This window comes from Harpia harpyja, chromosome 18, assembly GCF_026419915.1.
Source record: "Harpia harpyja isolate bHarHar1 chromosome 18, bHarHar1 primary haplotype, whole genome shotgun sequence".
NCBI lineage: Eukaryota > Metazoa > Chordata > Aves > Accipitriformes > Accipitridae > Harpia > Harpia harpyja.
Genome location: NC_068957.1, coordinates 17118596 through 17123639, shown reverse-complemented (window position 1 = coordinate 17123639; position 5044 = coordinate 17118596).

The window sequence follows — 5044 nt, the reverse complement described above, 5'->3', positions numbered from 1 at the left end:
ATCTCAGAGATAGCTTTATAAACTCATTCCCTCCAAATATATTTTACAGCAGGAATAACTCATATGAAAAAAAAATTCACCTTCCTTTCAGCAATGTCACTGGAGTCACAGCAGATTCAGAAAAAGTTGAAGCACTAACAGGACTCGTATGAAATCACACGCGCTTCCTCCTTGCTTCTTGTTTTCCCTCCGCCATCCCTCCTGGCTGTCAGAACTCCCAGTCACATCTTGAGCAAAAGAATCTACATTTCTAAGTCCTTGTGCCCTTTGACATAGTCAATTTGTCCTTACCTCCCTTCAGACCAAAAATAAATGGGAGACTTCTTCATTATCTTCCAAATGAGAGGTGAAACTGAGGTCTTGACCACTTGTGATCATTAGAAAAATCCCATGGCACTTCTTGCAAGAGCAAGACCATTAGCCCTGATGTCCTGGCAGAACTCCAGTTTGGGTGATTATAATTACATTTTGCCTGCTTTTGTAGCTTCAGAAGGATAATAGAACTTCCCTCCCTTGCTGTCCCAGCCTGTCGTACAGGGCAGCAGCGCTGGCCGCCCTGCTCCCCCACCCATGTGTTGGGGGTTCCTCTGCGAGGGCAGGTTGACTGTGGGCTTGCTTGGCCCAGGCAGGCTCTGGGAGAGACAGGTCATGGGCTGCTTCTTTCCCAACTCCGGTTGCTGTTCTGGGTTCCTAGAAAGAGTCTCAGATCTCCATGCCAGACACCTCCAGTCTGTGCCCTGGCTGCATCCCCAGTAACTCTGCTGCTTGCTGCAAAAAGACCCCCTGGGCAATTTGCTGGTATCTCACTGTGTTTTCTTGCTCCTGGACATGGCTCTCCTATAAAAACCTTCCAATACACAGTCTTGGTTTTCCATTCAGTCCATGACCACTTGTATTATATGGGATTGAATAACAGGTGCTTTCCTGCTATTGCACTTTTATTTTTGTTATGTTTTGAGTTTTTACAGCCATGCAATCAACCCAAATAACATGCCCATCTGCTTCAGGTGGAGGAGAATGAATCTTTACTAACCTTTTGCATGGCTGCCTCTTGCACCTGTATCTAGGAGGTGTCTGCTCTCCGTAACTTTTTGGAGAGCCAGTTGCATTAGGTCCTAGGAAGACACTTTTAAATGCAAGTTATGGGTCAGGATCCAATATCCACTGAAGCCAATGGAACTACTTCCAGTGAGTGCCATAGCTGCTGAGTGAAACCCTGAGGCTATAAATAGCTTACTCAGAGTTTGAACCATGCTGAGGGAGAGGAAACAAATTGGGATGAATTATTCTTCAGATCTGACTCAATGGGAATTAGGTGTCTCTGTCCCTTTGAGGATGTGTTTCAAAAGCATTCATGGGCCACTGTGAGCAAAACATGAAACTGGGTAATGCAGCTGATGCCGTTTGTTGGCTGTGTCATAGTCTTGGGGGGGAGCTTTAGGAAACCCAGGACATCTAAGCTAGGTATTTTCAGATGCATATGTGGCAAACCAGTGCGAGTGCTAAGAACCGCCTCTGATCATTTGCATTTAATGCAAACTGAGTTACAGTGGACTCTCCAAGTCAGTGTTGATCAAAACATACACGGGAGGAGGGATTTTTTTCAGAATAGCTATCAAACATTATTAAAGACTTTTCTACAGAAAACATCAACTTCTCTGCAAAAAAAAAAAAGTTAAACCCTGGAGAGGCAGCAGGAGCTGGGAGCTCAGGCCTCCGCAGCCCTTCTCCCCTTGGAGGGGTGGGATGAGCAGCCACGCTGCCCCAGAGCTGCTGCACACCCACACTGGTGCTGCGGCTGTGGGGCAAAGCTTGGAGCCGTGGATCTGATGCCCTCTGGACATGCTGGGAAGCCACCCGGCTCTTTAAGACCCTTCCAATTTTCATTTTACATCCAGAGTTTTGGTCTGAGTTCATTTGGTCAGAGACTCTGGGTTTTTTGCCTGTGTTTATTTGCCCATCCGGCTGGCTCAGTATGTGTTTCATTTCCCTGGCTCCTTTGGCGTTTCTTTGAAGTCTGATTAGAGCAAATATGCAAACCGCCTTTCCTAGTGGGAAATTCCTTCTGCAAACGCACGGGTGCCAGCCTGGCTCTGGAGCAGCCAGCCCAGCTTGTCTGGGGGAGCGGGCTTAGGGGGGGTGTTGCCGCCATCCCGCAGAGCCATGCACCAGCCAGGATCTGCAATGCCCATTCCCATGGGCATCACGTGCGGACTCACGCCAAGCTGAGCCGCCGCCTGCATCACACAGGTCTTCCCAACAGCATCATCTTCACCGTTGAGCAATGCAGGGACAAGCAGTGGCTGTGCTGGCACCCAGGAGGGTGCAGGATTGGCACCCACGACCCAGCGCAGAGCAGGGCTCCCTGGCTCAGAGCTGGTACAGGCCACGCCATTCTGCGTAGGCTGGTGAAGAGCAACTCACAGTGGCTGCATCCCTGCAGAAGATGAGCAAGCATTTCTGGTCGGGGCTGCCTCTCCCCCCCCTGCTCGTTGAGGAGGCTCCACGCACCCGGAGGCTGCATCCCGGGCAGCCACAGAGAGGGTGAGTGTGCAAAGTCACGAGGAATCCTTCATTGGGCTTGAAAAGCCGCTGCTCACGTCGTGCATAGACACATTTTGGCATTATTTCTCCCTGCTGCATCCTGGAGCGGCCAAATACTGCGACAGAGAAGAACTTGTAGAAACAAAAGATATTTCTCCCTAAGCCAAGTGTCGCTGGAAAGGGCTCAGGCTGCAGTAAGCTTTCACTCCCCTATCTCTATTCCTAATTAAGCTTTGCATTAATATCAGATGAAATTAATGCTCAAAGCTCATTCCCTATTAATGGAGAGGGTGGTTGCTGTTGTGCATATGTGTTTAAAGCAGAGTTGTACCTACTGATCTTGATGAATGGGTCATTTGTGCTCTGAGTTTTCTCTGGAAATGAGGAGGAGAGTACACAGCCCTGGTGCTGATAAGGGATGCTGTTATTTTGTGTCCTGTAGCCATTTCTCCAGGAAGCCGTTGCTTCATTTGTATTGCTTTTTTAACCTTATATGCTCAGTGGGCCCAGGCAAGGCTTCTTTCTTCTTGAATTAAATGTAATCAGGCTGAGCAGCGAGGAAGAAATGATGAATGAGGACATCATTTTGGAAAACACATATCTCCTGACTGCTTATCTCAATGACATAAGAGGACTTGAATACAGTATGGAAAATAAATGCAGATGGGGGCTCAGCATATCATGCTGGAGAATAATAGCTCAGAGGGTTAGACCTGGCCAGAAACTATTTATTATTTACAGCATTGCTGTTGTAATTTATAAAGGTTAATCATTAAAACTTTAATTCTCCTAGAGGAAAATGGCTGAAGAACTCTGGCATTTGTCATGCTTGCAGCAAGAAGGGACAGTGGCAATGAAAGAAGCAGCCTTGCAGGGAGAGCCAGTGCCTGTGCTGACCCATCCAAGAGGCCATCATTGTCCTTCCTACCTGCAACCAGATCCAGTGCCAGCCGGACCCACCGTGGGAGAGCTTTGGAGGCAAGGATGGGTGGCAGGAGGGTGCGTGCAAGGAGGTGAGGTGTCAGCGATGCACAAGAAGACTTGCAGAACTGTAGTTACAGCAAGGAGCTGTTGTCCTTCAGGGAGGGCACCAAATAAAGTCCCCCCACCTTGCAAGGAGCTCGTCTCCTGGCCACCCTCCCGGGCTGGCAGCAGCAACTCAGAAAATGTTGCAGCGCATGAAGTCTCTAGAGGACAAGAGGAAAAAGGGACTCAAAATAAAACTTCATGAAGTGGAAGAGCGGTGAGATTGTCTCATCATTTCTAAGGCTACACTTTTAGCCCAGGGTGCATTCGTTAATGGCCCTGTAAACCAGGCGAATAAGGAGGAGAAGAAAGGGGGAATACTTGCCAAATAATTTGCTTTTCAAACACTCCAATGTACCACTGAAGTTATTTATTTGTGATGTGACTTCTTCTAGATAGAATAAATCTGATAAAGTCTGGCCACGCGGAGCTAAAATAGCATTTGAGCCCACTTGTTCAACACAGGTCAGTGTGTAATTATGGAAACATTCACATTTTCATCTGGAGCAGAACAGGCCATTTTTTGCCATGAAAAAGAAAGCGCTTTTTGCACTGATAATATTACCTCCATAAGAAACAAAGTGCGTTTGCAATTTCAAGTCATCAAGGCTGTGTTCTTGGGGGGGAATGCTGCTCAGCCCAAGAACAAGGAGTATGGCACATCCCAGAACAAGTCCAGGGAGAGTCTACATTAAGGGAGTATTAATTATGGTAAATAAAGATGGCAGAAAAGTCAGCGTTTGGAAAATAAATGGAGGGCTAGGCCCAGCTCAACCCATGCTCAACCTCAAACAACCCTCAGACTTTGAATATTGGAACTTTGAGATTGGAGACAGTCTTCAGTGCTAATTGAAAAACGCTTATGAATGCAACACAGTGCAGTTTACCTGACCTCCATGTCAAGTGTATTTCATTGCAGAAAAGGCCTTGAACATCGTGGGAATCCTGGCCCACTCACCAGCAGGGCTGTGCGATAAATCAGCTTACATTACATCTTATTGCCCAGGGAGCAGCCAGATTCCTCGCAGAGCTGAGGGAAACATCCAGCTTTGCTTGAAGGTTTGCAATATCCAGATGTGGGGGAAGAAGAGCTTTGGTTAGCAATCTGAGTCCTAAATGAATTTAATTGAAGCAGGTATTCATTAGTGTCTCCGTTTATTGGCATTGCTATAAGGTTTTCCATTAATTCACAGAGTGGCTGTTTTGCCTTGCCCTTGAAAATCCAGGTACCAGAGCCCTCCAGGTCCTGGGATGCAGCCCTTCCCTGAGAGCACTCCTCACACCACTGGTGTGCAAAATACACAAATCCAACTGCTGGGAACAAGGTGAAAGCAGCAGAGAAAGCATTAAATTTATGTACTTATTCTTGTTGTTGACCTCCCTCATTCCTGGGAGGCATAAGTTAGAGCAACCCCAGTCTGCTGGGTATCTTGCACTTACCTGTGATGCTACAGGGCTGCTGCAGCCCAAATAT